The sequence below is a fragment of the Lolium perenne genome, chromosome 7 (assembly GCF_019359855.2).
Source record: "Lolium perenne isolate Kyuss_39 chromosome 7, Kyuss_2.0, whole genome shotgun sequence".
In the NCBI taxonomy this organism is placed as follows: domain Eukaryota; kingdom Viridiplantae; phylum Streptophyta; class Magnoliopsida; order Poales; family Poaceae; genus Lolium; species Lolium perenne.
Window position 1 is genome coordinate 301,299,326 of NC_067250.2, and position 12,133 is coordinate 301,311,458.

Sequence of the window (12,133 nt, forward strand, 5' to 3'; positions counted from 1 at the left end):
GCCCCCAGAAAGGATCTTTCCGGTATCACACGCGGAGCCTGGAGGGGTTCCGACGTGACTCAATATGAGATCGACTGGCTCTACCGGTCCAGGAGAATACCGGAAGGAGTCTCCTGCCGGCTTCCTCGTGACGAGATCGAACCGGTGCTTGAACCCGGTGAGGTCGTTGTTTTCCTTGCTCATTTTGAGCGTGGCTTCGGCCTTCCTGCCTCCGATTTCTTCCGCCAATTCCTTGACTTTTATCGACTCCAGCCTCACCACCTTCCCGGCAATGCCGTTTTTTATCTTTCTTGCTTTGTGGCCTTCATGGAAGGCTACATCGGCATCCGTCCCGCTCGCGAGATGTTTGCCCGCTTCTTTTCTCTCCGGATCAACTCGGTCCAGGGCAAGGACATTCCCAAGCCCAAACCCCCCGTACAATGCGGGTCTTGTATCATCGGCTCCCGCCAAGGGAGCCCCTTTTTTAAGTTCAACGGCCTCGAGTCTTGCCGGTTGTGGCAGACGACGTTCTTCTATGTGAAGAACAAGAGCGCCACTGACCTCATCAATCTGCCGCCCTTCAACCCGGCGCCGCCCGCCAAGGTCAACTGGAACTACAACCCTGGTACGGATCACATAGAGACGAACCGGGTGGTACGCTACATGCTGAAGCTGATGAAGAATACCAACATTTGCTCCGATGATATTATCTGCACCTTCATCTGCCGCCGGGTGCTTCCCCTTAAGCGCCGCGCTCACAAGATAAGCGAGATGTACGGCCCTGGTGATCCCACCAAGATCACCGGCCTGCCCTTGAGCAAGGCGGATGTGGTCCTGAAGGCTAATCAAATATGCCAAACGGACATGCCGGATGACTGGGAGTGGGGCCTCTGCCCTCTCAGCTCTAAAAATCATCCGTCCCAAGAAGTAAGAAATTATGCGACTCGGGTCGTTTTACCGGTACTTTTATACTTGTGACTAACCCCTTTTTCTTTTGTTTTCAGGCCAGGGACCGCTTCCCCCGTATTGACTCAGATCAGCGAGGCCCTTGCCGGAAGCGGCCTTTGGATAAGTTCGACCCGGACCCTTTCATTCACTGGCAGGATCTGAAGATGGGCCGGACTCCAGCCTCGCGCCTCGGCAAGTCCCCGCCGGAACCAGCCGGTTTGTCTGACGACCTGACCTTGCTTGAGGTAGCTCTTCTGTTTGATCTCTCATATTCTTTTGTTATTGTTCTTCTGTAGACATTTCCTCAGCCAACATCAACCCACAGGTCCATGAGCACGTGGCTCCCCTGCAGGCCGAGGTTGGGGATGAGTTCCTGGACAAACTTACGGCCCAAGGCCAGAAGAACAATGTTCCGGCTGCTGACGCCGGCCCTAGCCAAGCTCCTCCTGCCAAACGCCCTCGGACTGAAGTCCTTGGAGGAAAACAAGTGAGCACGAAGCGCTACAAGCATAAGCGGATGCCGGTTTCTTCCGGGTAAGTTCTTCATTTCCTTTTTGTTTGCTTTGTTTTTACCAAGTTCCTTTCCGGTTGCTTTTTTCCAATTCGTCCTTTTTTCTCTCTTTCAGCCCTGCGCTTGAGCTTGGCTCCAAGCCGGAGGGCTCTGCCGGCTCCACAAGGACCTCAACTCCTCCTCCTCACTCAAGTCCGGCACCATCTGGTGTCGGCAACACCTCTGCCTCCCCTCCGGGAGGCACCACAAGTTCGGGGTGCGCGGCCCCTACACCTCCTGATCACCGCGCGGAGGAGGATCTCACCTCCCTTCCTGAAACCCAGGACACCGGCGCCAGCAACACCGGTGCCAACGACACAGATGCCGGGCAGGCGGAACCTCTGGTTCCTCCTGGCCCGAAGAAGATGAAGAAGAAGCAGCCAAGCTCTTCCCCCAGCAAGACCGCGCCGGACACTTCCGCACCGGCCTCTTCTGCCCCGCAACCGGAAGCTCTTACCCTCGAGCCTACCGGGACCACACCGACACCGTCGCCAAGCCAAGGGCCTCCCGCGGCCAAGCCAACACCGCCGCCGACGACCCCCAAGATCACCCAGTTCCTCAAGCCTGGGGCGTCCCGCGGAAAGGCTGTGGATGGTGGCGCATCAGCCGGCTCGCAGCCTCTAGTGCTGCATGTCGGGCCTGCCGCCGCCACGGCCCCGGAAAAAACTTCCGGCCTCCTGGGCCGAATCGTTGAGCTGAAACGTGAGGGCAAGGACCTGGGGCACCTTCTCCCCTATGCCCAAAAATGGAACGATGCGGACATCTCTGCATCCACCCGTGGCTTGGGGAAGGACCGCCTTCCAGCGCCAGATCCCGCTGGGCCTCGGTCCACTGAAGAACACTTCATGCGGCTCAAGCGTGCCGTGAAGGGGTTCGACAGTGCGTGGTACGATGCCACCAGCAACGTGGTGGTAAGTTTCGCCAAGCTTCTTGTAATTTTTGTTGATGCCGGTTTCTTTCTTTCCAGATCTTGTCTATCCTCCCAGTCCCCTAGTTTCGTGTTGAGAGCGTATCTCTTAGCGCGAAACTTAACTAGAAACGCGCGAAACCGGCATAGCCAGTCCCCGAGTTTCGGGTTAAGATCTTTGTTTCTTTCTTTCTCACAATTATCTTCCTTTGAACAGAGCACCGCGGATGCCCAGAAGCAGCTCTTCGAGGAGCTTCTGTGGGAGCATCGGGATCTTGCCGAGGCCCACAGCCACTGCCAAGGTTTGTTTCCTTTCTTTTCCTCCGGTATCTTTTCACCGGTATGTTTTCTTCTTTGATACTTACGCATCTTTTGTCCAACAGCTATTCCGGAAGCCACCATCGAGGCCCTCAAGGCCCAGATTGTCACGCTTCAAGGTATCACTCTTTCTTTTCCGGTTAGCCCGTTCTTTTTTCATTTTATCAGTTGTCACTTGCTAACACCCTTCTTTCCGGTATCTAGGCGAGGAAGAGCAGCTCATCAAGGAGCACCATGAGGCACTGGACGTCCAGAAGACCGCCTCGAGGGAGCTGAAGGAACAGGCTATGCAAGCCGCGCTCCAGCATGAGCAAGCTTTGAAGGATGCCCGGGCTGCAGCCGAGGCTAGGCTGGCGGAGGTCGTGGAGGACTCCACGAACTCCAACACGGTGCTGAAGACGGAGCTGGAGGAGGAAAGGAAGGCGCGGAAAGCAGCGGAGCGCCTTATTGAGGTCATGACCACTGATCATAAAGAATATGATCGGCTGGTTATGCAGATTGATGCGCTGGCTTTCCGTAAGTCCTTGCCTTGTCCCTTCTTTTGCTTATAAGCTTTCTCCTTTTGAAAATGTATCCGTGTTCCTTTTCCTTCTGGCATACTGCTTTCCGGTATCTTGTGCTTATGCTTTTCCCTTCCTCCTGTAGAACACTTCCCGGACTCCCAGGCACACGCCGTGAAAAAGGTGATGGAGGATCGGGTGGCGCGGAAATTTCCCAATATGGACGCGCACTGGGACGGGTACGACTATCTGGTCGCCCTCTCCGCTCGAGTCCAACACATGCGCTCAGTGGACCGGCTCCTTGGCGATCTACCGGATGCCGCCATCCAACTTTTCAAGGTGCTGTGGCCTGAAGAAGAGATGCCGGCAAACATCACTCTTACCGCTCACCGGCTCAAGGAGGCAGGGCGCCGGATTCGTGAGTGGCAGTGCTCCGCGGCTCGTGCCGGAGCTGACACGGCGCTGCGCTCCGCATGCTCCTGGTATCCGGACTTGGATCTGGATGCGCTTCAAGGTGTGCGCCAAGATGCGCCAACCGACGTGGACCCGGTTCTTACCGCGAAGTGGCAGGATCGGGCCTACCGACTCGCGGAGTTCGCCGAGGTCCGCACCTTCATCCCTCCCCCTCCTGATGTCAAGGACTACCTCAGCGATGAGGAAGAAGAAGAGGGAGATGAAGATGAGGATGCCGAGGATGCGCCGCCGGAAGCTCCCGAGGCCAGCGCTGCTCCCCCTGAAGCCCCTGAGACCGGTGCTGCTCCACCTGACGCCTCCGTGGCCTGAACAAACTTATCTGCTCCTGCTTGCTTGATAATAGAACTCGTTAAATTCGACCCCGGTATGCCGGGGTGTATGATGTAAGATAAAACTTGTCCTTGTGGTTTGTGGTGCAACATTTTATGCCGGTGTCTTGCACATCGGTAACTTATTAAGTTATGTTGGTTTGCTACTTAGCACTTTGCTTATCGTTTCGATTTTTGTCTTGCACTGCAATTATTCCGAAACTGTTTCCGCATCCAATTCGATGCACACTTGGCTCTTTTGCTTTGGCTCTGCCTACCTTCTCTGGGCGTTTTTGGCGTATGAGCACAAAGTTCTTTCACCAAGCAAGCATTTTCTTGAACTTAGAAATAACTCGAAATTTTTGCAAAAAACCGGTATAACCGGGGTTAGTTAAATTTTCCGGATTGTTCTTTCCTGCTCTCCCTCTTCGCAGTTCATGTGCTTATCCCCTACCGGTTTATCTTGCTTGCCATGAAGCCGGGTTGCGGACAGCAGCAGAGTCGAAGACTCCGGTAGGGTTTAGCACACTACTAAACCGGAAAGAAAAAACGTTCAATAAGCAACCGGTAAACTGAAAAAATAAACAAGTTACATGCAACCTTAGTGGGGTAGTCCCCGAGATTCATTCAAGATTACGACATCTTTTATTCATAACAATTAAGGTACAAAAAGGAACTTCTTACACCACAACTTCAAGAGTAGAAAGGACGCAACAGAGCTACATTCCACGGTCGTTTGGTCTCCTCTCCGGATTTGTCCGCCTTTCCTTTCTTCCATTCCTGCGCATCAATTAAGTAATAGGCATCATTGTGGAGAGCCTTGCTCACAATGAAGGGTCCTTCCCATGGGGGGGACAGCTTGTGCCGGCCTTCAGTGCGCTGCACTAGGCGTAGCACTAGGTCTCCTTCCCGGAATACTCTCGGGTTAACCTTCCGGCTGTGATAGCGTCTGAGGTTTTGCTAGTAAATGGCTGTTCTTGCCAATGCTAATTCTCTTGCTTCTTCTAGCAAGTCCACATCATATTCTCGGGCCTCCTTTACCTCTTCTTCGGTATAGAGTTGCACCCTTGGCGAATCATGGAGAATGTCGGTTGGTATGACCGCTTCTGCTCCATAAACCATGAAGAATGGAGTGTATCCGGTAGACCGGTTTGGAGTTGTTCTTATACTCCACAGTACTGATGGTAGCTCATCGAGCCAAAACCCCGGTGACTTTTCCACCGCATCAATGAGTCTTGGTTTGATACCGGAAAGTACCAAAGCGTTTGTTCTTTCAACTTGGCCATTGCCTTGTGGATGCGCTACTGAGCACAAATCCAACCGGATGTTGTTGTCTTCACAAAATCTTTTGAACTCACCTTGAGCAAAATTGGTGCCATTGTCAGTGATAATGCTATGCGGGTAGCCATACCGCAAGATAACATCTTTTAAGAACTTGACCGCTGTGTGCCCATCACACTTTGCAATGGGTTTCACCTCGAGCCACTTGGTGAATTTGTCCACCATAACCAAGATGTGGGTCATGTTTCCCCTTGCGGTTTTGAACGGGCCAACCATGTCTAGGCACCAAACGGCAAACGGCCAAGTTAGCGGTATTGTCTTTAAACCGGATGCTGGGGTATGGTTTTGCTTGGCGTACCTCTGGCACCCGTTGCATTTTCTTACCATATCTTCCGCGTTTTGCAAAGCCATTGGCCAATAGAACCCATGCCGGAATACTTTTGCCACCAGCGCCCTTGATGACGCGTGATGCCCACATTCTCCTCGGTGAATTTCCTCAAGCATTTCTTTTCCCTCTTTCGGTTTCACACACCTTTGGAGGACACCGGTAACACTTCTCTTGTATACCTCGCCATTGATGATGGTGTAAGCTTTGGACCTCCTCTGGATCCTTCTAGACTCATTTTCGTCAACCGGCAAGGTGCCGTTGATCAGGAATTCCTTAATAGGTTTAACCCATGATGGTGCCTCCCGGACTAGGAACACCGGTAGGTCTACGTCCATGCTATCCACTAGCATTGCTTCTTCCGGTACGGGCACAGCAGTCCCCGAGCTTACCGGAGCAGTCCCCGGGTTCCCTTCGTCGATATCCATTGGTGCAACATGTGACTCAGGTAGAAAAATTGATTCCGATTCCGGACTCGGTTTGATCGATGGTACTCTTAAGTGAGCTAAAGCTATTCCGGGAGGAATTTCTTGCCTAGATGAGCCCAGCTTGGACAAAGCATCCGCGGCTTCATTTTCTGCGCGCGGCACATGGTGAAACTCACACCCTTCGAAGAATCCGGCAATCTTTTGTACGTGAAACCGGTACGAGGCCATGTTGGCATCTTTTGCATCACAATCCCCGGAACACTGCTGTACCACAAGATCTGAATCTCCGTAGCAAATGATCCGGTGTGCACCGATTTTTTTGCGACCTTAAGCCCATGGATCAAAGCTTCGTATTCAGCGACATTGTTTGATGCCCTGAAATGCACTTGTAAAACATACCGAAGATGATCTCCCTTTGGTGAGGTGAGCACCACACCGGCACCTAGACCCTCTTTGAGTTTGGATCCGTCAAAGTGCATCTTCCAGTACTCTACCCTCTGGTCTGAGGGCTTGTATTGCATTTCCGCCCAATCAACCAAGAAATCAGCTAAAGCTTGTGATTTTATGGCATCCCTTCTTTCATATACTGGCACATACGGTGACAACTGAATTGCCCATTTTGCAATCCGGCCGCTGGCGTCTTTATTGCACATGATATCGGAGATGGGTGCCTCACTCACCACCTTCATGGGGTGCTCCTCAAAGTAGTGCTTGAGCTTCGTGGCGGCCATGAACACGCCATAAGTCATCTTCTGGAAGTGCGGGTAGTTTTGCTTCGAGGAGGAGAGCACTTCGCTCAGGTAGTATACCGGCCTCTGCACGGTTTTTCCTTCCTCTTCTCGTTCTACCACAACTACAACACTAACCACCCGGTTTGTTGCTGCTATGTAAAGCAACATGGGTTCCCTTTCTAGGGGTGAGGCCAATATTGGGGCCGTTGCAAGCATGGTTTTTAGCTCTTTAAACGCCGCGTCTGCCTGAGGGGTCCAGACGAACGTAACGGATTTTTTCATTAGAGCGTATAATGGCAAAGCTTTCTCTCCTAGCCTGCTTATGAACCGGCTTAGCGATGCCAAGCTTCCGGTAAATTTTTGCACATCTTTTAGTTCTCGTGGGATAGTCATTCTTTCTATTGCCCGGATTTTTACCGGATTGACTTCAATGCCCCGGCTTGACACAAGGAAACCGAGCAGCTTGCCGGCAGGGACACCGAAAGTGCATTTTGCCGGATTAAGCTTCATCCGGAACCGTCTTAGGTTATCGAATGTTTGCCGGATGTCATCGATTAAGGTGTTCTTTACCTTAGTTTTTATCACAATGTCGTCTACATAGACTTGCACATTCTTTCCGATTTGATCAAACAAGCATTTTTGTATACAGCGCTGGTACGTTGCACCAGCGTTGCGCAAACCAAAGGGCATAGTGACATAGCAATAAGCCCCATGCGGGGTAACGAACGCAATTTTTATTTGATCTTCCTTTTTCAAGGGAATTTGGTGGAAACCGGAATATGCATCCAGAAAGGACAACAACTCACACCCAGCAGTTGAATCAATCACTTGATCTATCCGTGGTAAATGGAAAGGATCTCTTGGGCAAGCCTTGTTTAGGTTGGTGTAGTCGATGCACATGCGCCATACCTTTGGAGCTTTTGCCTCCAGGTTCTCATCTTTTTTCTTTTCGACCATTACCGGATTGGCCAGCCACTCTGTGTGCGTGACCTCCACAATGAATCCGGCAACGAGCAGTTTGGCCACTTCTTCTCCAATAATCTTCCTCCTATCTTCAGCGAACCGGCGCAAGGGTTGCCGCACCGGCTTAGCGTCTTTCCGGACATTTAAAGAGTGCTCAGCCAGCTCCCTCGGAACACCCACCAAGTCATCAGTTGACCAGGCAAAGATATTCCGATTCTCACGGAGGAAGCTGACGAGCGCGTTTTCCTATGCTTGATCGAGTCCGGCACCGATGCGAACGGTGCGCTCTGGGTAAGCCGGATCCAGCACAATGTCCTTTGTTTCATTTGTCGGCTTAAATGCCGGTGAGCCCAAGCTTCCACTCATTGCCGCTAAGCTCAACTGTGAGGACTGAGCCAGCGCAACCGCGGTTTGCATTCTTCTTTTTTCCTCCGCGATCACCAGCGATTCCGCTAGGTTTGATCCGGCAGATGCTGTTTCCAGTGAGACCTTATAGTTCCCCACCACAGTTAAGGGTCCACGAGGTGCCGGCATCTTCATCTTGAGGTAAGCTGTCTGAGTCGTAGCCATGAAAGCTGCCAACGCTGGTCTTCCCAGCAACGCATGGTAAGGACTGTCTAGGTCCACCACCTCAAACTCAACGTTTTCAACCCGGCAATTGTCACGTCCCCCAAACGCTACGTCCACTCGAACTTTTCCTACCGGAGCGCAGGACAAGCCCGGAATAATTCCGTGGAACGTTGTACGCGTTGGCTGCAGCATGTTTTCTGTTATGCCCAGCGTATGCATGGTATGCTTGTACATGATGTTTATGATGCTGCCGTTGTCTATCAGCACCTTGCTGAATTTTACTCGAGTTTGCGGCCCTTTCATGATTGGGTCCACGACAAGAGCGTATCCACCCGGATTCGGCATGATTTTGGGGTGATCCTTAAATGACCAGGTAATTTCCTGATCTGACCACAGCATGTATCTGGGAACTGCCGGCATCACGGCGTTTACCTCCATGGAGCGGCGATGCACACTTTGCCTGTCTGTCGGCTCAGTGACAAAGACAACACAGCACAGATGCGGGCCCTCGTAAACATTCCGGCCTAAAGGTGCCGGTGGAGGTGGTTGATCATCGTTTTGCTCCACCCGGTTAACTTGCTGGTATTGTTGCCTATTTGGCTGATGCTGTACCGGTAAAGCATTTGCTCCGGTGAGTGGTGGCGGTGGTGGTAGTTGCTGCTGACGCAGCATATCTTGCGATGGCGGCAACACTGTTGAGCACCCTTGTGCTTGCGCGTCCTTTACCGCTCCCTTTTGCATCAAGTACTTGGTCCAAGAACAATCCTTCGTCAGGTGATTTGACGGGTGATCCGGGTTTGGCGTGTGCCACCGGCAAGGTTGATCCATGGCGGCTTCCATGGTGTATTTTACGGGTTCCTGCCAATTCTTTTTCTGGCCCCAGGGTTTCTTTTCGACCCATCGCTTTTTGGACCCGCCCATGGCTGCGATCCGGTTTTTTGCCTTTGGCTGCCGCCGGCATCATAATTTTCTTGCACGGCGACAACGTGTCGTGGGCGTACCTTCGATCCGGGAAATCTTCCCTTCTCTTGTTGTTCCGGTTGTCCCGGTATTGTTCCTGTCGCTGCTGAGGCGGGTTTGACTGCTCCGGCTCAGCTTGTACTGCTGGTTGCAATGGGTCTCCCAATGCATAGCTATCCGCCACACGTATCATCTCTGCCAAGGTTGCTGGCATGCTTCTCTGCAGCTTTTGCCACAGCGGTGATCCTCTCCTGCATCCTTGACTGAACCAAGCAATTGCTTGTGCTTCAATCACTCCTTCACACGTGTTTCTTGTTGAGTTCCATCGGGTAAGATAATCCCTGTCTGTCTCACCGGCACGTTGCTGGCATAAAGCGAGCTGTTGGGGCCGGTTTGGCCTCTTGTAAGTGCTACTGAAGTTGTTCACGAAGGCTTCCTCAAAGTCCAGCCATCCGTTAATACTTCCTGCCGGCAAGTCGTTAAGCCAAATCCGTGCAGGGCCTACCAGGTAAGACGGTATGATTCTCACCGCCCAACGCCGGTTTACTCCACCACCAGCTACATACACAGCTGTGACATAGTCCGCCAGCCAATCTTCCAGCTTGGTCGTGCCATCATATGTTTTTGTGTCCCGGGGCAGCTGGAAATTGCGTACCGGTGGCTCTTCTCCCATGATCCGTGGGCCAAAACATTTTGGGCCAGGAGGACCCTCAGATTCGATCATTTCGGAAAGATGTACCCTGTCCAGCCTGTGCCTCGCATCCTGGTCTGGCAAACATCTTTCCCCCAGGCGTTCCCCCAAAGGGTTCTGGTAGACTCTTGTTCGTTCTACTTCGGAATCTCCCTCTCCGTATCTTTCCGGTTCCGCGGCTCTTGCCTGCCGGTACCTTGGTGGTGGCATTTCCTCATACACTGCCCTTGCAGCTCGATAATTTTGCCCGGTTTCATATCTACCGGCATGATTGTTTCTGGCATAGCCTCCTCTGGCGCAGCCTCGACCTGCCCCTTAGCTTTTTCTACCGGCATCGTGTTGCCCGGCTTGTTGTTTTCCGGCAAGAACCGGATCGTACACAGTCATCTGCTGTGCGTTCATCTCTTTTTCTCTTCTTCTGTCCGGATGGGGGGACGATGCCTGCCCATGGGACTTGCTTCCGGCATACTTTGTTGAACGCGCGGATTTTGAGGCCGCAGCCTTGTTCAGCTTAGCCTGCACTGCTCAGCATTCTCGTCGCTCAATAGTTTCCGACAGCTCTCTAACACGCTCCTGCTGTTTTGCCAAAGCATCTCCGGAAAGCGATTCACATAGCTCTACCTGCAGCTTTAGCAGCTTTTATAGTTTTATCCGGGCCATCAGACTTAGGTTTTTCCACGATGCTAACAGATGCAGAGGTACTTTTGCCGGCAAGAACTTCTTTGCGCAAATCCTGATCTAGGTTGCGAGCTTTTAGCCGGTTCTCCGGTATCCTAGCAGCATGAGCGCTAACAGAAGCAAAGCCATGGGCAGCGTTATACTCACGTAGGGTTAGGTTCAGCTCGCGCTGCGCCCGGACGATGTCGGCGCCGTTTGCGAGCAGCTTCTGGCGTTGTGCCTCCAGCTCCGCCTGAGCCGCTGCCGGGTCGATGTTCTGCGCGATGGGCGTTGCCAGCACGTTCATCGCCGCTTGGAGTGGTGTTGCCGGTGGTGCGGAAGATGCTCCCGTAGCGCCAGCGTCTCGTTCGAGCGGTGGCTTGGCCGCACAGGTCGAAGCCGCACGACCAGCACCTTCATCCACAGCTTCCTTGCCTACACCAACCGTACCGGTCATCATTACCTCGACGCTGCCGGCGGCGCGGCCAGCACAGAGCCATCTTGGCGGGTCCGGTGCCACCAGCACCGGCGAGAGGCGCTGGCGCACAGGGACGGTGCCGAAGTAGACGCGGTGGCTGCCAAACTCGATGGTGCGGCCGTTCTTGGGGAAGACGCCTCCGTTGGCGAAGCAGCCCGCATTGTCGTTGATGAAGTCCATGTCGTAGATGCGCTGCACGAGCGCGGACACCGTACGCTCGCCGGCGACCTCAAGGATGCCCGCCCGAATATGAACTCCTGCAAGCGCCACTTCATGCCCCACGGTGGGCGCCAACTGTCGTCGTGGTGAACAGACAGATGCCATAGGATGGCTTAAATTGGGGCCGAATGGACGCTAGAGGATTCGGGGGAGGGTTTGTGATCAGATGGGATGAACTTCCGGATGGTTTCCTCAGGAACTTAGCCGAGGCTAGAGGTTGAAGAAGAAAGACACAAGGAAGAACTCGCTCTAGATCACTTTCTTCATTGATTTCCACAGGTTACAAGTTTGTGTTTACAGAATTTCTCCTTCTGTGTTCCGTGCGCGTGTGTATATGTGAAGAGGGCTGCCCCCTCTCCTTATATAGGGGAGAGGGTGGCTTACAGGGCAAGAAACCCTAACGGCATCTTTGACTAGACAAACTACTTTACAAAGCTACTTTAATCATAAATGAGACCGGGGTCTCCTTTAATCAGGGATGCTGACGTCTTCCGGCTTCTTTCATCGTCATCCTTCTCTTTATCGTCAGCCCTTCGTTTAAAGCTACTTTGCTTAGCTCATCTTTGTCTTCTAGCTCAGGAGAGGATCTTTGACCAGTCCTGCCGACATGCTCTTCTTTCCGGTGGCCCGGTATCTTTCCTATCCGGTTCCGGTATACCTCTCCTGAGGATACCGGCTTAGCCCCGCTTAGCCAAACGCTTATCTTGTGCTCCGGTATAAACATTAAACCGGTATCTTGATGGCTCAAACCATCCGGTTTGGCATGCCTTTGGCATACCGGGGGTC